This window comes from Poecile atricapillus, chromosome 2, assembly GCF_030490865.1.
Source record: "Poecile atricapillus isolate bPoeAtr1 chromosome 2, bPoeAtr1.hap1, whole genome shotgun sequence".
NCBI lineage: Eukaryota > Metazoa > Chordata > Aves > Passeriformes > Paridae > Poecile > Poecile atricapillus.
In genome coordinates, this window is record NC_081250.1 from 123,724,936 (window position 1) to 123,747,939 (window position 23,004).

A 23,004-nucleotide genomic window follows, 5' to 3' on the forward strand; every position below is an offset into this window, starting at 1 on the left:
CAGAAGCTGTATTTTTCTGTTTTAAAGTGAAATAAACCGCACCATTTATTGTCACTATAACTGAATACAAGTGCTCTTGAACAAAACCAGTGCAGATGCAGACGTATCAGCTAAAAGTTATGTGGCAGGTTTTTATTTTGCACAGTAATTAACATATTCTATGCACTGACTGCCTTGTAATCTGGGGGATAAAAAGTACAAACTAAAATAAATCATCAAAATGCAAAACAAAATAATGATGATCTCTTAGTTATAGTAAAAATTTACAATTAAATTATACAATTTTGTTAGCGGAAGAACTGAGTGAGGGCACGATATGAAATGTTTGACAATAGCATTGATAATTTGAGGTAGTGTCCCATTGTGGATCATAATCCCATAATATATCCACAGTGCCTAGACCAAGTTTATGGCATAATTGAAACAGGACCTATATAATGTGGCTCCAGATAAAAGATGTAAGATTAAAATGACAGTTGAAATAATTCCTTTTCTTGTGGTTACAAAACTTTGGATATCTGCTCAACCCATTGGATGGGTGCTCAACCATTTTGGAAGCTCTATGTATTTTGCATCTTTTAGAAGTTGATGCAAAATAACAGAAGCTAGGAATGGGAAAATTTTGTTAAATCAGCTTGCACAGCCCCCGTTCATCCAAAGCTGCTCCCTATAGTGTACTCTCTGAAGTTTTGTCCAGTTTAGATTTAAATCACTCAAGCAATGGGTCTCCTGCAGCCTCCCTTGAGAGTATGCTTTTAAAGGATATTGAATCTTACTGCTAGAACACTGTTATGTGCTCTTTGGCCTTCATGTTCCTTCTTATGAAAGTAAGAGTTCTGCAAGTAGAGATAAAGAATGTCTGGAGAGGAGAATTGATACTTGTCAAGATAAGCCAACTTTATTTTGCAGAACCTTGTCTATAAATCTCCAGATCTTTTTCAAAGTCAAGGCCTCCTCTCAAGTTCTAGACTCCATAGATTCCCAAAATTTAAAAATTATTACATGTTACTCGGGAAGGTAGAGTATAAAATTGTCTGATTTCATAAAGTTTCAGCAAAAAAGAAAAAATAATTCCTCACCCTACTGATAGTTGTTTCTCCCTCCTCTTTTTGATACCATGTAAATTAAAACAGTGAAATATTTGCTGTGTGGCAAATGGTTAATGTCAAAATGCACAATGTTTATAATAGATTCAAAAATCTATATGTCCTTCATTCGTATCTCTAAAATACAGATATCCAAAGTTTTGTAACTACAAGTAGAGGAATTATTTTAATTGTCATAAGTCTATATTTTGTATTATTTTTCACCATGACCACGTCAGAATAACTAGAGATTAAAATGCCTGTAAATGACATGTATCATGTTGACAAACCTAATATTAACTGTAAGAGTGTATTTTTCCATTTTTTCTTGATACACAGTCAAGCACCTTCAAAACATAGGTTTTGCATGTCTGTACATGTAACTCATGTAACTTTTTTTTTTTTTTTTTTTTAATTACTGTAGTGAAATTAGGCAGAGAATCCATCCTAATGAAAATACTCCTGTAGAATAGTTCTCATAAAAAAATGAACCCTCAGGTTGATTTGGTGACTGGCTCATGTGATAGATAATGTTTAACTAAGAAATTACAACTGATCTGTTAATTCAGCATAGAACTAGCTTGTTCTTTTAAAATAAATTTTTAAAAGCATATGGAAGTTTAGGAGAACATATGGTGATATAAAAAGATACCAATGAAAATGAGAACAGAACTTCCCAATAAACTTCCCAGTTAGCTTAGTGGTAGGCTACTTGCATTAAAAGTAATATATACATATTATATACCTGTAGATTGAGAACTTTGTGAAAATGAGGAATCCCATTTTCTTTTTCATATCTAAGCTTTCTAAAGAACCTTAAAACAAATCAGCTAACTTAGAACAACAAAATACTTAAAACAAATCAGCTAACTTAGAACAACAAAATACTATAAGACTTATATAAATCATACAAGGAAAGACATTCTTAAGTAAAGCCCATGTGATTTTTATATTGGTTACATTCTGGTTGTACCCAATGGGAAAATGCCTTCTTGGAAACCTGTCCTCTTCTAATTTTGCTGGTCAGGTGAGAATTAAACTGATTTTGCCAAAATAATATTACTGGTTTTAGCAAGGTTGCCATGAGATCTGTTAGGAATAGATACCATGTTTTAGTGGCCCACAATGCTATTGTTTATCATTGCTGTCTGGAAAGTTTGGTAAATGGTGTGATACCAAACAATGGTTAAGTAAACCATAGTAGTGAGGGGTTTTTGGTTCTCAGTGGCATAGTACTAAAACCAGTTTAAAATGAAATGTAATTAAGGCAAATACATTACTTTTAAAAATAATAAGACCCCCCTACAAAATGGCAAGAAAAAAAATAAACCCAAACCCAACCAACCAAGACAAACCAGGATCTAAACTAGTATGTGGCCACAGTAACTTTGCAAACACTTTTTGGGCAGGAAGGGTCTTGGGGGGATGTTTCAAAAATGGCAGAAATTAAATGAATGGGATTTTACAAGAAAGCCAGTTGAACACTGTAGGTAACATCAAAGTGAAAACTGGATAGCCTGCTGGCTTGGGGTCTGATGGGGAAAGTCCCTCAATAGTGGGTGATTTGTAAGCTCACATTCTTATTTCAAACAGTAGGTTGTCTGCTCCCTGCTGTTTGAAGTGAGTTTAATATTCATAGACACACCCACAAGCTGTTTACTCTGACTGAAGTGATAGGTGGTGGTGTTTAGTACTCCTGCACCATGTGATGGGGCTGCTTTGTGACCCTTCTCCCACAACACACGTTTTCAGGACTCAAATACCAGTAGGTCAGGTTGATGTATTAGTTAAACAGCTTCTTCCCAAAGAAAGTCAGAGAATTGGAAGTGGGATCACAGCCTTCTGGGAACCTTTTTCTAAATCCTACAGATTCTCGGATGCAACATGTATTTGCAGAAAATCTGTGGCTTACATAGTGTTCTTAAAAAGGCAGACATATCCTTGCTGCCTACGGTAATTTCAGAGATTTCATGTCACATTTATGAGAACAAAGATCTTAAAGCTGATGGCCTGGCCAAAAATCAGTCTGGGTAAAAACATTCTGCACCCTCAAATTCCTCACTTGTTTCCACAGAGAAATGGTGTTCTTCATTTCCTTTCCAAAGCCATGTAGTACAGCACTGCTGTACAGCAATAAACAGCTGCTCTATTTCTCCCCTACCCCGTATATAATAGGCATTTCACAGAGACTGTTTTGCCAGTTTAGAAATTGCTAGGGTGAAAAATATTATCTACATTTAAAATTAATTATCTATATAATCTTTTGGTGTTTTGCCATAACATAGATCTTCTTTTGCTTTTCCCCATAGCTATTAATTGCTATAATTGCTATTTTATTTCTTACACATATTTATCAAGTAGTTACCCACACTGTCTGTCTGATGACCCTGTTAATATTGCATAAAATTCCCTTGATCAGATTTCTTAGGGTTTTTATTGGAATAACTCACCATTTCAATGAGACACAATTGTCTTAGAACAGATGGTGTGAAAAGTATATAGTGATAAGTCATTATTTGTTCAAAAAAGATTTTGTTGACACTAGTATTTAAACAGTCATGTAATATGCAGGAGCTAATTCAATGTCAAGGTGTAAGAGCTCACTGTTTTAAATCCTTGTTTTCAGTTCAAAATAAGAAAATTTGTAGGAGTGTTTAGTTTAAAGGGACACTAGAAAGCTGAACATTAAATAATTAGTCGTGGAAGAAAGTCCACCTGAAACTTATTTTAAATCATTCCTGGTTCTGTCATGTAGTTCTACCTTTCCTTTTTAAATATAATTTATAAACTGTTTCTATAAGAAATATTTCATAACTATTTTAGTTTATTTCTCTATTTACTGATTTATGAATCCTTCCTTCCTTCCTTCCTTCCTTCCTTCCTTCCTTCCTTCCTTCCTTCCTTCCTTCCTTCCTTCCTTCCTTCCTTCCTTCCTTCCTTCCTTCCTTCCTTCCTTCCTTCCTTCCTTCCTTCCTTCCTTCCTTCCTTCCTTCCTTCCTTCCTTCCTTCCTTCCTTCCTTCCTTCCTTCCTTCCTTCCTTCCTTCCTTCCTTCCTTCCTTCCTTCCTTCCTTCCTTCCTTCCTTCCTTCCTTCCTTCCTTCCTTCCTTCCTTCCTTCCTTCCTTCCTTCCTTCCTTCCTTCCTTCCTTCCTTCCTTCCTTCCTTCCTTCCTTCCTTCCTTCCTTCCTTCCTTCCTTCCTTCCTTCCTTCCTTCCTTCCTTCCTTCCTTCCTTCCTTCCTTCCTTCCTTCCTTCCTTCCTTCCTTCCTTCCTTCCTTCCTTCCTTCCTTCCTTCCTTCCTTCCTTCCTTCCTTCCTTCCTTCCTTCCTTCCTTCCTTCCTTCCTTCCTTCCTTCCTTCCTTCCTTCCTTCCTTCCTTCCTGCCTTCCTTCCTTCCTGCCTTCCTTCCTTCCTGCCTTCCTTCCTGCCTTCCTTCCTGCCTTCCTGCCTTCCTGCCTTCCTTCCTTCCTGCCTGCCTTCCTGCCTGCCTTCCTGCCTGCCTTCCTTCCTGCCTTCCTTCCTGCCTGCCTTCCTTCCTGCCTTCCTTCCTTCCTGCCTGCCTTCCTTCCTGCCTGCCTTCCTTCCTGCCTGCCTTCCTGCCTGCCTTCCTGCCTGCCTTCCTGCCTTCCTTCCTGTGTTCCACCCTCCCACCCTCCGTCCCGCCTTGCCGCCCTGCCTGCCTTCCGCACTTCCGCACTTCCTTCCACACTTCCTTCCTTCCACTTTCCTGTGATACACAGATACACATATTCCTCATGTTGGTCTAGTTTGTCTGACAGGAAGGGCTGATGTTTCGCACCTCACTAAACTTCAGGCACAGGAAGTGAAGAAATGATTGCCTGTATGAAACTCATGACTCCCTGTAACCATTGTTCCCATGGAAATGAGGGGGAAAAAATAGATTAGCTGGGATTTGTGGACTGGGAATCCCTAGTCTGGAATTCATAGACAATTATTTCCAGAGAGGTTTGCTTTCTGCATTACTCAGACCATAAAACTTCTTTGAGTCTTTCATATAATGTAGAAAATAAATGCTTGCCTATAGCCAAAGTGAACTGAGCTCAGAAACGTGCATTCCTTTCTGCCATTGCACAGTCCGCATCACTTACTGCCCCAGGTCTCTTACAGGCCATTCATGGTGGAGTAATTTGATTCTGGTCTGTCACACCAGGTTGAGCAGCAACCTGAATATACAAATACTTGCAGCATTTATTATTGATAAGACTTAGAAAAGCATTAGAAAATGTGTTAATGTATTTTTACTTAATATATTTATTGTAGGCAGCTTCAGATGGACGATGACTTCAGATACATGAAGGATTGCACAGCACTCAGCAAATCAACAAAATTTTTTTGGTTTACTTTTATGTGTGTGTAAAAGTCATGATGAGTCAGCTGAAACATAAACCATTGACACAGCAGTGCTTCAACACAGTTTGTCTGTCATCAAGATGGTGTAATTGTTGGAGGCATCAAAAGAACTGAAAATAGTTTCTCTAGGCAATCTGGGAAGCTTAGGTGTATTTGAAAAACACAACCCAAAGCAACTTTACACTAAGAACTTTTATGACACAACTTTTTTCATGCTACGTATAAACCCCGCAGGATACTTTGTTATACAGCACTCCCTCTCCTACCCCTTCCAAACTATTGAGATTTATGTAGAAACGCTTCTGTCTCTGAACAGCATTAAAAGGTAGGCCTACTAACAAAATCAATTAAAGAAAATTCAGACCCCAATAATATTCACCAGATAGCCACTGTTTTCCTAATTCTCACAACATAGGTGCCATAGCTATTATGACAATTAAAAATTATTAATTCAACATCACAGATTGAGTCATGAATCATAGTAAATGGACCAGAATCTTACTGAAGTAAATAAACTTTAGAAGCCTTGCAGTAATTAATAATGTAGCACAAAGCACCTAGCAGTTGAGTTAAGGTGATCCAATGCTTTGGGTGTGATGGCACAGCAGGATAGCTTCTGCAGACTTTACACTTTGGAGGAAAGGGCTTGCTGCATACCATTCTGGGCAATAAAACAGCCACTGATTTTTAGTAGTTAACATTAAAACCAGGTAGGAAGTGACATCTGTTAAACCAGGCAGAGCATTAGCATAGAAACATTGCTTTTGGAAGCCCAGCTAACACCATGTTTTGGACTGCTTTAGACACCTTAAAATCCAAAGCAGCACGGTGTGACTGATGATACCTGTCAATGTGGTATCTTCCAAGCAGCAGCAATATCCCTGATACAGATTTCCCAGTTAGGGAAGAACTGCTGAGTACACTGGGAACAGGGTGGAGGATGAAGCAGTCCAGGCTATGAGAGCAAGGAAAGATGAAGCACAGCTGATGACTTTCTGGGCAGAAGCTCCACACCATGCCTCATCTGTGCCAGTGAGAAAAAATAAAAAAGAAAACAAACAAAAAACAACAACAAAATCAATCAGTCAAACACAACCAAAAGCCCAATAACACCAAAACCAATAGCTGAGTGCCAGATTCTCCAGAGAAGTTACAACCTTTTTAGCCTTTTCAAGCCTTCTGTAAGATGTTTTAGCTGCAAGCTCAGACATTATGTGTTTTTCCTGGAATGGCTCCCGTTTCACTTATCATTTTTAATGTTATTGTCCCAGTTACTAAGTAACATAAAGTTGCCATACACATCCTCCCCTTTAAATGCTATTCCTGTGTTATACTTGATACTTTAAATCACCCAGTCAATTCATTTGTGTACATAGAAGGATCAGAGAAACAACAGGTTTTATTGACTGAAATACTGAACTGCTTTAACTTCAACAATCTGTAGCTTCATTCAGTGTAGAGTGTTTATTTGTATGTCAGTGTTCCAGTCTTCTATGCTAAATAAGAAGATTATTAGAATAAAAAGAGTATATTTTTGAGATATTAAATGTATTATGAACTAACTGAATTCTACAGAAAATGAGAACTTTTCAGAAGTGATGTGGCCACATCCAACCCCAGCTGACAGAAGGATAAGTAGCTTATTTACATTTAAAGCAGTGAAACATTTTGTCCCTTGATTGAGAATTATAGACTCCCACATTTTTAATGCTTATTTTAGGCTTGCATAGCTCAGCTTTGAGTCACTGGTCAGCTCATTATGATTATGCATTCACTGTTGGAAGTGCTATCTGTTTTCTCTGCACTCCACAAGTACTCCCACAAGGCAAACTTAAATTCCCACGGAGGTATCTTTGGAGGCATTTGTAAACTTGGAGTAACTCCTGCATACTTGTCTTTTTATCTCTCTTTTCAAGTGACAGAGAAGTAGCAATGGGAATATCTAATATGCCAAGATGTGCACTGTCAGATTCTCACAACACCACCGCCCTTTCGTCATCCTGTCTTTGTTAGGCCAGGGTAATTAGTTCTTCTCATGGCTTGTAATTAAAGCCAGATCTCATGGACCTAAACACTTAGGGAAAGAAGATTAATGATAGGGCCTCTGATTTTGGGCCTCACAAAGGTGAGTAAATTGTAACAAGTAGGAGGAATGTGGAGGAAAGAAGTTGTTCCATGCACTAATTGGAGAAAATGGCAAACACACGACTTCTGGGAAAAGCACAATGGCATTATCTTCTCCATTTTGTAAGAAATTTCCTTGCAGTATATTTCCCATTCCTTCAACTCAAGTGAAGCAGGAAGGATAGAAATAATTTTCTTTCCACTAATAAATGCAGATAGAAGAGTGTGCAGGCAGCAGCCACCCAGTATGACCAAGAGTGGCTCAGCTTTGACTTATGATTGAGTGAGCCTGCATCCCAGGTACAGTCAGGGCAAGGGATGTATTCTTTGTATCCTATGGTTTTATTTTAGAATCTTAACGAGAGATTAGGAAATCTGTCTTCCAACATGCTAACTGATGTAGAGTTTTGTGGGGTATTTGTTTTGTTTTGTTTTGGGTTTGTGTGTGTGTGTGTGTGAGTGTGTGTGTGTGTGTGTGTGTGTGTGTGTGTGTGTGTGTGTGTGTGTTGGGGCTTTTTTTGGTGGTTTTTGTTGTTGTGGTTTTTAGGGGTTGTTTTTTTGGTTTTTTTTTAGTAACTGTATAGGGCTTACTAAAAAAAAATAAGTAAAAGTATTAGCTTTTGAGATTTCATTCCCACATCCCCAATAACCCAGTGATGAACTTGAAAAGTTTTGAAGTAAACTATTTGAGACAAAATGTAAAAAGTCTAAAGTATACACCTGTATCAGCATTACTTGAATCATAGAATGGTTTAGGTTGGAAGGGACCTTATAGATTATTTAGTTCCAACTCCCCTGAGGAGGGCATGGACAAATTAAAACTCTTAAATTCAGTGGAATTTATGTACATCCCATGTCCAAGAACAGGTCATAAGTGCTTGATTGCAAGATCAGCTGCTGCTGTTATTAAAGTTTGTAGTACTAGAACACTAAAGGGACCCTTATCTAATTAGGATCCTATTCAACAACGGAATAAAAATAAATCTGTTCTGTAAGGAAGAGTTCACTTTAATATGGGGAGACAGGTGAAGTGTATTTTGGAGGAAGGAAACAAAAGACAGAGAAAGAAGAAGTACAGGGGAAAAAAACAAACTCTTTTCAAGTGAAATGACTTTAGGAACATGCAGTGAAGTATTGGACAGTTCTGCACTTTCATTTGGATCCCAGTTGTAAATAGGCTTGAAACTAAGCTAAAAAAGAAAAATCAGGGAGTGGCTCACAATAAACAGAGGAAGAAATCAAGGCACACAATGTGCCTGCTTTTGTTGGTCCTAACTCACAGTCTTTGAGGAAAAACACAGCTTGAGATTTAACTCCCATTTAAACGATTAAAATAAGCAGCTATGGGACAGTTTCATTAACTTCTGTTCCAGGCCATACCTATTCTATGTGAACTACCCCTAAGCACTATTCTACAATGACAAAGCTAAATTTAAAATAATAAGGAAGTTGTCCCATTAGGTTCTCTAGTTTTCCCATCTCCACAAACATAAATTAACAGGAAAATTACAGAACAGGATCCCCACCACAGGAATCTGTTTCCTTGCTTCTTCTCTCTGAGTCAGTTTTGTACATGAATTTTTACCAGGTGTGGAAATGTATGTTAGCACTGAGATTCTGTAAAACTTATAATTCAATGGAGCTTTACGTGTCTGAACTCCAAATATTTAACTTAGGTTTATTGGCTCACTGCTTTTTAAGGAAACTTATGTGGATTAAACTTTGCCTAGTAGGCCATGTATGTTAAGTTTCCAGCAGTAATTTTCCCCTTAGTTTCTCACTTTTTTTACTGAGGATAACAGAAAGACCAAAGTAAAACAGTAAACCAGGAAGAGCTTACCTTTTTCAAATCTCACCAGCAGTTTATAACAGTATCTGTGCTTCATCTAGTTATTTGTTTGAGTCACTTTTTTCAGAGTTGGCTCCAAGTTTTAGGCAATAACTTGCATGACTCAGACCTTGGAATGACAGTAAAAAAAGGTCGTTCACTAAGAACATCTACACAAATTTTCATGTGTGTGCACATGCATATGTATCAGCTAAGGGGTAAAAAATACTCTTCAGATGTTCTGCTGCACAAAAAAAAGGCCTTTTATAGGCTCTCAAAAATGTAGGGGATAGCAGAATGGGAAACTGGTGTATTTATGGTATATTTAAAACAACTAACATGCAATTCAAACCTTGGCTGAAGTCAGAGTGGGCTTTGCATGCCAAGACCTGAAAAGCAGATCCCTATAAAGTGTGAAAAAGATTATTGAAAACCGATCCAAGTGTTTAAAGGATTAGCAAAGTAAAGGCAGGCTTGGATTTTCTCTGACCTGACAGTACTGGCTTTTGAGCCAGCTTCCAAGAGTTTTCAGTATTTTTCATTGTTGTAATGGCTTGTGCAGTTTCCAGGAGGTCATGATTAGTGACAGAGGCTGGATTAACTGAGAAATTTACAAAGTTCAGAATTAAAACTCATGGGTTGATAAGGGTCTAATTAGGATTTTAGAGGCTGTGGAACCATAAAAGTTACAGTCTCTAGGGAATGGAAGAGTGACTGAATGTTTTCTGAAGAAACTTGTCATATACTTCTGGGACAGGAAGAGCCATCAGAACAGACCTAATGCTTAAGAAACAGCGTGGGAAAAGTTCAAAGGCTCATTTGGACCTATGCATCTCATGAAAAATAATTGAGACCGTAAAGATGAATGTAACAACTAGGAAGAAAAATAACCAAAGTAAAAATTTTCAGTGGCAGAGGGTTGAGACAAGAATGAATTATTTTTGTAGTGTGGGCTTGAGAGTATGTGATTGTTCATATGCAAATAAATACCTGCCATAAATATACTAGCCATCCTAATTAAATTAAAAGGTAGGTAAATATTTGCTTAAAACTATTTTGGTACAAGAATTGTATTTATGATAATGTCCAGATTTCTGTCTCCAGAAATTTTATTTATAAGTTTTTCTCCTGATATATGTAAAGAATCAGTTAAAATTCAGAGCATTTTTGTTCCTGTTGTTTCAGGCTTTTGCAGATTGCAGTTGCAGAAAGAAAAAAGAATGTGTGATCTGTAGTGATGATGGGAAAACAAATGTTAATATTCAGTCCTGGCTAGTCTGGCCATGAAGGAAGCAGAAATGGACATTTTTCTTGAGGGTGAAATTCAGATTGTTTTACAGAAGCAAGAGAAAGCTTAGAGAAAAAAGAGGAAAAGGAAGAAATGGTTATAAGCACCAAAATCTTCCAAGTCCTTTTTCAGTTCTGATGCAGATCATGAATACATTTGCCTGAATAAAGACTAAGTTTGAAAGTAATGTGCTAGCATTTAGCTCTGAACTTTTTGCAGGACTGTCACTGTGAGTGTTATACAAGATAGGACCTACATTCTTCAAGTTAAATAAACATAATGGACAGATACAAGTTATATCCTGGAACCCTATGCTTTCTTCATATTTTTTAAATGTTAGGAGGATAAATTGGAATTGGGAACTTTTAATCACCTTTGTTGTAAGCCAGTCTCTTCAAGGGGCTTCCGGAGCAAAGCAAGTCACGGCCTGATTGATCATTTTTAAAGGGATTCCATTGGCCACACATGTACTCAAAGCCGAGTCTTTTATATTTTCTGTGACAAAAGTAATCCTGGTTAGGTTCACAAGGTGAATATAGAAAAAAAACCCAAGAGAATGAGAACCAGAAGAAACTTGTATTTCTCATTTTCAGGCTTACCATACACAGTGTTTCCCACCTTCAGTCATATGGGAATTCCTCTCCCACAAAAATAACTGAGTAACCAAACCTTTTTGCTCTTCTTTTCTCAGGGGACATGAAACAACTAGAAGCAGTCAGAAATGCTGGATAGTCCTAAATAAGAAAACTGTGGAAAACAAAAACAACTCCTAAAAACTTTATACAAACCCTGCATCATCTTCATGTAAAAATTGACTTTATTGTTTACTGCTGCACTCTGTTTTAAAAACAGCAATAATAACAAAGAAGAAATTTACAGTCATTTAAACACCACGGACAGGCTTTGCTAAGCTGCAGTGCTTTGGCTACTGATAAAACAAATTAGCATCAGAGTAAGAATAGGACAAGATAGTGCTATGACAGAAATAATATAAGGAATACTAAGAACCCAGGTGTACATAATTAAGATTGTAATTCAAGCAAAGGGTTCTGGTGACATCATTTATCAATGTCACTGCGAACTCTCAATGGAATTACAGCTTTGTATGTAGAATTCAGATATACGTGATTTGTTAGAACACATGAGGAATGTTTCTATTAAAAGTAGACAGACAATATGTTAACCTCAACTAGTGCTGGTGACAGGACTAGATACAACAAGAAGAGCTTTATTCCCTACTCCCTAACAAAAGAAGGATGAAACAGTCGAAGTATTTATAAGATGTTTAGAAATGAAATGTATTTAAAATACTGACTAAGGACTTCTTCACCCCAAAAAGAAGCAGAAAAAGTTTCAGTTCTAATGTGATTCAACATGTCAATAAAAAACGGGGTTTTACTGCAAAAATAAGCAAAGGAACAGCCAAAACTACTGATTTGTCCCTCTCACTGTGCAGCACAAAATCACATTAAAATATGTTAAAAAAAAATTTCCATTAAAGGGATCATATAAAATATTTACAATTAAATATACAATAAGACTAGTAGTAAATTATTAATTGTAAATTAACTCATTTTTAGGAGGAAAAAAGATTGAACATTGGTACTTGTAAATACATGTGCTGAAAGGAGATTATAATCTTTACTCTTTCTGAATGTCTGATTCTGGTTTTATTCTTATAATCAGAATACTTTTATGAACATAATTATGAAACAGACGGTCCTCAGTCCATGAAAATTTTAAAGGCTTTAACTGAACTTAAATGCTAATTAATGTAAAATCATTTTCTTAAATAATGCTTCTAAATATAATTTCAATGCAAAACTACTTTTTAGTCAGTTACATTGTGGATTTTTCAGCCTCACCCAGATGCCCACGGACCTTGCACGATAAACATGAACAGCATCTCCTTGGGAAAACATCACTCAGGAACATAGTGATGCATCCCAGAAATACAGTGCAGAATGGTGTGAGGCTTGATGGTCTGAGGCTTGACTACTAAATGATTAGAGAGAAAGATCCTAATCAATGCAGTGCAGAAAAGGCTTCCTTTGACTTGGTAAACTTAATGCTAAATCTCACCTGCATGAAGTACCTACTGCTGTAGCTATAAAAATTCATTAAATTAGTCAAGGCACTGTGGGTTTTTCAGTTTTGGTAACTTTCTGAAGTACTCTAATTGAATCCTATAAATTGCATTGCATTTTAAGTGTTTAAGCAAAACTTGTGATGCTCTTGAATACAATCTGAAATGTGTTTCTGGATTCTATATGGTCACTGATAATATCATCAACTTTTCAAGCTTGTCATTTGTACACTTCAATACTATCTCAAAAGATAATATATTCTCTGAAACTTTCAGGAAGTGCTGACTGACGTAATACAGTCATGGGGTATTCAATTCTCATTAGAGTTGTGGGGGTTTTAGTTTTCTCTTGCTGAAGTGTATAACTTTTATGAAAACTGAAATGCACAACAACTTGGGAACTTATAGAGTAGCAACACTTCTAGTCCAAGTTCACAAGTCTCAAAGTCTAGCTTTGTATATTATGCTTGAAGAGAATAGCTTGAACAGGAACAGTTTTGACCTTGAGTAACTTAATTTGGAAAGGAAATTTGGCCAAAATAGCTCAATGCGGGAGTTCTCATCAAGGATTAATGCAGGGGATCAATATGAACTTTTTATAGAAGACTATTTTTGAAAGAGGACAACAAAAGGTTAGAGTACTTTAAAACTTGAAAAAGCAAATTAGTATGACTTAAAATGGGCAGTATAGGAACGAGAATGGAAAAAAGCAGGGATCTTGATTTTATGCCAACATTTAGTAATACCATACATCTAAAATACAGAGAAAACTGACTTTAAAATTATATTTTTGTATCTTTTTGAAACCATAGCTGAGTTTATAAACATTTGGCTACTCTGTCCCCTTGCCTCTTCATGGTGGTGCTGAATGACAAACACTCGTGATTGCAAGTGATTGATGTTACTGTCACAATTTTTCTATTTTCTACAAGGTCAAAATTGCATATAAACATATGTCTTTATTTGAAAATGTAAAGACTTAATTACCTTCTAAACAAAAGAGTTATGGAAAACACATAAACATAGCTCTTCCTTAAGTTCCTGTATGCACAAATCCCACTCCTGAAGTGTAAGAGCTCTGGTAATGGGGAACCAGGCCCCTTAATAGCCCTGTCAGTGGCAACAGATATTTATGCATGACCTTACGTTACCTTACCTAAGGAGCTAAAGGACAGATTGATCCACCTCCCCATCTCTGTCTCCTTTCCCCTTGCCTCTCCCTTAACTACAAATCAAACTCTAATATGGCTTCTTAGCCCAACTCACATCTGACATTTTTCTCCACTGTCATGTGGCAGACTCACAAGAGCTGACTACCTACCCATGTGCCATTGCTCTTCAGCAAGCTCCATGAGCACTGGGGGTGTTTAGGAAGTCCAGAAGGTATGTCCAGCTACCTGCAGCCGTTCTGGCACACCCATCTGTGACAGATTCCAGTGCATTTTAATCCATTTCAGAATACTGTTAAAAGCCTGGTTAACATCTTTGTAGATGCCACTAAGTGTGTTTTAAGAAAAAGTATTCAAACCATCTGCAAAATTAAAAATTTTCTTGCATGGTTATTTAATTCAGGGTCAGCAAATGTTCTGCTTCTGACACTTGCTAAGGCAAATTTACAAATAGTCTCCTTTCCTTAGGCCTCCTCAGTCTTGACCTGTGCTCTTTTGAATCAGAGCAAGCTAAAAGACAGGAAATGGTTTTGCCAGACAAGTTATCTTATTGGGATCTTCCTCTCATCTTCCCCTTACATGTGCCTTTTCCCTGAGGATGAGCCAGTGGCACCAATTCTCTTTATTCAGATGGGGGGGGGGGGGGGGGGGGGGGGGGGGGGGGAAGGATATTTATCAGGCAGTGGTCTCTCACCCCTGAAATTTCAGTTCTTTGTTCTCCTTTTCCTGACTCATTTCTGTCTTTCGTAATCCCTGCCTCCCATTTGGGTTCCTATACCCAAATATTTGGTATTTCTGCTCTTTGGACTCCAGTTCTTGTCTTCCATCTCCTTGAAGTTTACTGTATGTTTGAAGAGAGATGAAGATGCTTCAAGTGATGGAGAAAGATCATAATCCTTTTTCTCCAAGCCTCTCCATTCTGGTTTGGAAGTTAACTGGGGTTTAGTGGCATTTTCAGTAATGGCTGGTTGATATGCTGTTTCCAAACGTGAACTCTGCTTTCAACAGCAGAACAATAAAGATGTAGTACTTAATAATGAAGAACAGCATTTTTTATTTTACAAAACAAGCCTCTCAGCTTCAGTGGTGTTATTCATGAATAACACCTTGTGCATATGCATTATGAGACAGTGCTTAATTGAATGATTGCATAATATGTTGTTCCACAGAATAAAATATGAAATATTCATTAGGCCAGAAAGGGAGTTAGAATGCCTGGTGGTTAAATCACTCACCAGGGAAATCCAGCTCCTACTCCTTCCTTCAAGTGAATATGTAAGTAGTTTATACAAAAAGGCTTTTAAAGCAACTAGGATTGTTTTCCCCAAAATCTGTTATACCCTCATGGCCAGTGTATTATCCCAACAGGCAGGAGTATGCTCTGTCTGGGGCATGGAAGGACACAGTTAAACACAGATCACCTACATCCTTTCATGTAGTTAATGGAGTCAGATCTGCCTTAACCAGGCAGCTGGGTTTAATGGAAGCAAAAACTCCCTACTGTGTTTATATTTCAGGAAATGATTGTCTTGGTATAGGTGCTTCATTCAGGAAAGGGTTTCCAGATGTGACTCCAGAACAGAAGGAAGAACTTTATGCAGTCAAAATCCACACTTAGTGAAGTCCCTCTGAGGAACATGGTATAAACAGTCTGTGCGTATCCTTAGCTGGAAGTGGAGGGTTCTCCACTCACTTTTAGCTGCTTTGAGTCAACTGCTAAGAACCCAGCTCACTTCATGCCTTGAACTGGGAAAAGGGATGGTGGTAGGATACCAAACATATTGTAATAATCTGTAATTCAACACCTAAATCCCATCAAAGATCTAACCTTTGCTAACCTGTCAGGTGGAAAAATTTCAAGGAGACATATTTAGGTAAAGTAATACCTACATAATGCTCCCAAAAATTCAGTAGATCTCATAATCATCATGCCTGTTGGAATCTTAAGAAAGCTTGTTGAAGTGATAGGGAAAAAGAAGTATGAGATGGATAGTATTAGGAGGAAAATAATGCTTCTTAAAAAATTAATTAAAAATTATTTACATCTCAAACAGTCAGCACTGTCAAAAGATATGTATGTGTTTTATGAGTTACTGGTAAATACCAATAAAAAAAATGGCTTTTGATTTTGTGTAGGGTATCACAGAGAGGCATTCTCCTGGCATATTTATTTTTGCATTTATTCAGGAAATAAAAGAGAAAGTGAGACTGGGGAAATAGCTCACTCTGGGGAGACAGAATCAGTCAGAATAAATAAATATGCCCAAAACAATAACAGAAGCAAATGTGGCACCAAATATCACTGATAGACAAAGAATGCATTAATTCAGCATTGCAAATTACTTTTGCTTAAGGCAGATGTACTTGGTATACCCTCTTAATTATTGCTCTTCTCCTCAGTTTGCAACTCAAAGCACATTCTCTCAGTAGCAATTAGGGAATGATATAATTATATGAAGCTTTAGGAACAAGAGAAAGCTTCTGAATCAAAATGATAGATTATTTTTTTTAAAAGTTTGCATTGTAACATATGCCTTGTGCACTGTCCATCTGGAGAACCCATTCCACATCTTTGGAGGCTCAGGAAGCAATCTGCGTCAACAGACACTTGATTTTTATACCATCTTTTCAACTCACCTTCTCTTTGAGTGCTCAGCCTCTTCCCAGGCATGGAGAAGACACAAGTAGGTGTGTGGTGAATTAAAGGGTTCAGCTTCTTGGCTGCTGTTCATCCACAGAGTGGTTTCCCTCAAGGACATTCTGCTTATATATACACATATGCATCTATAGCTCTAGAGAAGATCTCTCTCAGTACCTGAGTGGTCCTAGATGAAGCAGCTGCTGTACAAAGGCAAGGAGAAGAAACACCTGTCTGTTTGTCTGCTTTTGTGTGTCCAAAGGACTAGAAGTCTATTAACATCTGTCATATTAGCAGGGCAAAGTCTGAGAGCCTTTATGCTCTCTCATATCATCATCATCTCATATCATCACCCAGGGGCCAGGAGTCTAAATCACTCTTTTTATTCTTCACTCACCTTCATGCACTGATGAGCTATAACATTATTAAGAATATTTCTAAATCCACCTTTTACTAAAAAGTCCAGGTTGTTTCAGCAGATCAACAGAGATATGCAGGTTCATAGAAGCACACTAATGTGAATATTGATCAATATATGTGGACTGGCTAAAGCTCAAGGTTTTATGAAAGCAGTCACCATAGTGAACTTCTCCTCAGTTTAAGAGCTCACAAGACAAAAATTTGCTGCCTTTATATTCTTTTGGCCAGTGAGTTTAGGATACTGCCCATGCGTGAAAAATAGTGAATTGCTTTCTCTATTCAGTGGTACAATTAGTTAATTCAGCTGGAGACCAGAATAAATACTCACTAAAGCTGTTAGTACTGTTAAAATCATCAAGATGACTGTGGTATTAAAAAAAAATTAACTACAGATATGGTACCCTTAATATTTTGGGTAGTCACTTTGAAATTGATACTTCCCCATCTGCTGTGGGTTATGTAGTGACCAGATCAATTTTCTTCTTAAAGACAAAACAAGAAATAGGGTACTTAGTTTTGAGAGGTACTGATTTTTTTCAACTTTAAAGGGAAGAGTAGGTCTACAGTCAGCCATAAGAGCCATTTAAAGCAGGTTTATATTTTGCGGGGCAAGTAAATTTTCCCAGTTGTGGTAGTAATTTGATTTTTAGAAATAGTAAAAAAGAAGATAAACATTTCGCAAATCAGTCAAAGAGGGAAAGAGCTAAAGATTGAGAGATTTTCCAGCAAGGAGCCTATTTATTATTTTATTTACATTTGGCCTCTGGACTCTTGATTTTTGGTAGAAATTTTGCCAACACACAGAAAATCTTGACATGTGTAAGTATGAGTAACTTTATTCACCTGTCTTAAGTGGACATCTGTCCTAAAATATTACAAATTTCCATGTTTCATCTTTTTTTCTTTGGAACACAAGGCAAGTTGTCATTGTTTACTTTCGCATTGGTTTTGATCATTATTTTAGGAGTATATCAGCCTAAGAGAAACTTTTTATGCATTTAAGTAGGTCTAAGTTTGGGATAGTTGCAGTTTCTCAAGAACTGGCCAGACAGAATTCAAGTAGAGCCTTGGCTTAGATATCTACAAATCAGACATATGAAAAATGAAGAAAAGCTGCATTTGCAGCTTGCAACTCTTTTGTTACTGAGAATATTGCTTTAAAAATATTTAAATATTTTATTATAGTAATGTAAGGGTTTCTCAAACTATTCACATGTGACAAGGATGCCATGCTACTGTTGCTTTCCATGGAAGGCAGTTAATTCATAAAGAATATTTTATTTCATGTCAATGTCAAAGAGCAGGTATTCCAGCCATTATCATTTCAAACTGGGTTCCCACCCTTTAGAAATGGATATTATAGTAATCTGAAGCCGTAGCAACCCAGAAGACTGTGGCTGGGACTGATAATGCCTGTGAGACAACAGGAATATGGAGGGGACGGTTCCAGTAATATCCATGTTCAGCCTGTTTTCCAGAATGGTATGTCAGACTATATTGTCTGGCTAATAGTGTGCATTTGGCTTACACAGAAATCCATTTTTTTCTGGAAGTTCATCTGTTCCCTTTCAGGTAGGCATTAGCTCAAGTGAAGAACATAGCAGAGAGTCAGAAGATAGCTCTGATTCATTCAGGATGAGGGAGTGGCCATATGAATGGATGAAGATAAATCATGATAAAACATGGAGGGGAAAATAATGGCAGAATTGAGATTAGGACAAGAGGTCATAAGTACAGCCAGATCATGTTACAGCAAAATGACTGTGATTTCAGGACAACACACCAGAAAGTTTAAGTGATCACAGGAGGAATTTGGCTGATTTATAAATTCACTGAAAAGAAAAATCATGTAACCATTCATTTAAAGTGTGCTTTCAATAGACTTCTATTTAGATTTCTGACTTGAGAAGGAATATAATGCTGGCTGCTCCCATGGAAGCAATTATTGATAATGTGGGTATTTGGCTGGGGTAGGAAAGTTGTTGCCTCACTGCAGGAACTTTCCAGTAATTATTAACTAAGGATTCCTCTTCATGATAAACTGTAAACAGAAATGAGAAGGGAACAGAAGACGGCAAAGGAAGTTGGGGCTATATTTGAGTAAAGATACAACCTCCTTTTTCATTTTTCAGTCCTCTTCAGAGGAAGGGGGCCCATGGATCTCAGGAGTGATGCTAAGGCCATGTTAGCAGGGTGGAGGGCTGATGGCAGTTTGCCACCACGTGGTGTGGATTACAAAGGAAGTATGACCTGCACTGGACGAGTCATTGCCAGATGGTTCCCAGATGTGTTATTTATGAAGTCACGGCCTACTTAAACCACATTCCTGGTGTCTTGTCTTCTTTTCCTGCAATGTCCAAGACATTAATGAAGGAATGTATGAGAACCAAATAGCAGACCAGTTGTCAAAAACCAAATGGCAACAGAAATCCTTTCTTGTCTCTGGATATATGTAAATACATATTAGATTAACAAAACCAGCTTTAAACAGCTGATCCCTGAAGAGTCATAGAACTGGCAGTAGTGCATTTTAAGGACAGTACTTATCTTGACCTCATCATTCCCTCGTGAATCTCTAGCATAAAACTTACCACATCATCCTTGATGATTCTGTTCTTATAACTTCTTCCTTCCAAAGAGCCCTCTCTCCCCTAGCTTCCTCAGTGCAGATAAAAAAAATCTTATATATAAAATCTAGGTCATTCTTTAAAATATCAAGTAAATCTGGATGAATGCTGTAGTATTTCAGATGACCTGACAATGTCAAATATAGTTTGTGGGTTGATTGGTTGGTTGGTTGGTTTGTTTGCTTAGATTAGTCAGGTCTGGCAACATGCCGATGTGACTGACTGATCATGCAAGTTTCTTACCAGAAGGTAATTTATTCAGTTTGCGTAATGCATCTGAGGCAATGCAGTAACAGTGCATTACAGCAGAATTTTCTATTGCTTTTGTTGGTGTGGGGTTTTTTTGTCTTTTGTTAGAAATGAATGGAATATGATTTGGGTTTGGTTCTTTTTTTCCCAGTTGCTATAGTTATGAGAAACAATTCCTGAATCATTGCTAAGAAGGTAGAAAAGAACACTGCAAACAAGCTACCGCTTTGTAACATCCTAGAGACAGAACTGTAGCAATATGACTTGACATACAGAATAACATCAGTTGGCACAAGTTTTATTGATTACTACCTATCATGTGATGGGCCCTCAGGTTTTAATAAATAAGCTAGAATTCTGCTGGTACAAGAAGTAATAGAACTATGTTTAAAACAATTCAGAAATATTTATTCTGAATACAGAAAGCTCATGACAGATTATTTTGCATACAACATTTTTATGCAGCTATTCAAATCAGTGAGCAACCTGTTTGCTTTCTATTCCCAGAAAGTATGGGATATATATTAACATTGATTTTTCATTACAGTGAGCTGTGTTTCCTTCTCAATTTATTCCCTTGGTGAGCAGCATTCCTTGGTAGAGGCCAGTGTAAATGAAATCTGAATATGTCCATAATATGAAATAGTGCTGCAAATATATTTAGGGTCAATGGGATTTTTCTATTTATGTAGTATTCTACTTTAATGTAGATACCAAGAAAAATGAAACTCCTGTAATCCATTTCAGACAAACGCAGAACAGCAAAAAAGGATGTGTGCAGCACATTTTGTATAGGTACAAGCACTCAATGATAAAGAGATTGGTTGTCTTCATTACGACAAAACATTTTATATCATTCATCTGACTGTTAGAAGAAGAGAAAAAAAATATGGTTATCATTATAGAAAAACTCTGTAATCTGTTAGTTTCTTGTTAGAAATATTATTCTTTGTTAATAGGATATGAAGTTAATTGTATATGAAGTTAATACTATATGAAGTAGGGAAGGGAATAGTGATACAGAGATATCTATGTTTAGGCATGTGGCATGTGGCATTATGAGGACATAGAGCTCACAGATTAAGAGTGAATAGTTTGACAAAGAAGTGAGGGAGTAACTTATTGAAACAAAATCAAATTAACTGCTTGGCTTTTATCATTGTTTAAATACAAGCTTCTTTCACAGATATGTAAGCCAGGTTAAAATCATTTTAGAGCAGTAACAACTGGCAGGAAAGAGCACTTTATCTGCATCACAACTCCCACAAGTGGAAGTTAATTGAACAATGCATTAAAATAGTCTAATAATTCCATGTATTTTTAATATAATTCTTACAAAATCTGCATTTCAAAATAGTGGACCAAATTAGTTTATATCTTCATAATCTTATCTTTCCTGATTCCCAGTTAAAACTTTATTCCAGTACAAATTCATCATTGTTAACTGTACAGTAAGTGCAATGGATTTGATCAGTTTGATTCATCCCAATATATTTTTTAAGAAGAGAGTACACAATTTTTTTTTCCTCCTATTTAATCTATGTTCTACTAGGACTGGTTCAGAGAGGAAGTGATTTATAACAGCTTCCATCTGAGTTTTGTAAAAAAATTATTAATATGAGAAAGCAAAATTCTAGTCTAAACTTTTTGTTCTTAAGTCCTCCATGCCTGATGATGAAATGTCTCTACTGTTTTCTACCTTATGTAGAGATAGCAACAAGGATAGTGCAGTTTGGAGTATTATGTGTGAATACATGTGAGCTGGCAACAGGTAATGAACTAACTGCTCAGTCTTTCCATTACATTTCTTTGCCATTGCAGTATGACCTAGATTGAATTTATTACTCACTTAAGATTTTCTGTTCCTCCTTACACAGTCCAAGGTTCATTTTGATTTCTGAATATTCATACCAGCCAACATGCCTGAATTGCTGGGAGCTCAGAACAACAAATCTCCTGTTGCTGGTGGCACAAAACAGCTAGTAAAAGATGGTTAGAAAGAGAGGAAGAGACTGGAAAATAAAAGAAGAGAAATCAGAACATTAACATGAAGTGATCTGGATGAAGGGACAAGTTTGCTGAAGAGACAAAAAAGTGAGGAGCGGTTGGTTTGTCAGAGGGTTGTGTGGCCATCCAGAGGGCTGACAGGAATCTCTTGAAATTCAAAAAGGGGAAGCAAAAAGTTCAACGTTTCTATTCAGCAACAACCCCATGACCTGATATCTCCTGGGTGGCAGCCACCTTGAAAGCAGCTTTGCAGAAAAGGACCTCAGATTCCTGTGTGAGCTGTAATATGCCCTGGCAGCAAAGAAGGCTAGTGGTATCTTGGGCTGCGTTAGGAGAAATGTTCTCAGCAGGTCAAGAGATGTGATTCTTCCCTATTCCTCAGCACTGGTTGAGGTATTCCCTACCTGGAGTATTCTGCCCAGTTTTGGGCTCTCTGGTACAGGTGAGACATGGGCATATTGGTTAGAGTCCAGTAAAAGGCCAGAAAGATGACAAGAGACTGCATCTCTCCTCTGAGGAAAGGCTGAGACTGAGAGCTGTGACTCTTCAGCCTAGCAGAAGTCTCAGGTGGCCTTATGAACATCAGTAAACACCTGAAGGGATGGTACAAAAAGGACAGTCGGGGTCTTTCCAGCTGTGCCCCATGACAGGACCAGAGGCAAGGGGTACAGCTGGAAATGCAGAAAGCTCTGCCTGAACACCAGAAAACACATTTTCTCTGAGAGTGTGACTGAGCAGGGGCACAGGTTGCCCAGGGAGGTTGTAGAGTCTTCCTCCTCCAAGATTTTCAAATGGCATCTTGCAAAACCCTTTAGGAAGCCCTGCTTGAACAGGGGGCTTGGACTGGATGACTTGCAGAGGTCCCTTCCATCCTCAGCTACTTTGTTGTTGTGTGACCTCAAGTGAAAGGAATTCACTACAGCAAAAGTGCATTAATTAGACTATAAACAATGCTATTTATGGGATTTATATATTAGTCTTGGTCAAAATTATCAAAATTTGACCATTTTTTTTCATGGTTCATTAAAACTTGTTTCTATAAATAAAAAAATTGACTTCATTTGGCAAACAAAATCCTTCACCATTATGAATTTTATGAAAGTTTTTTTCTTCAC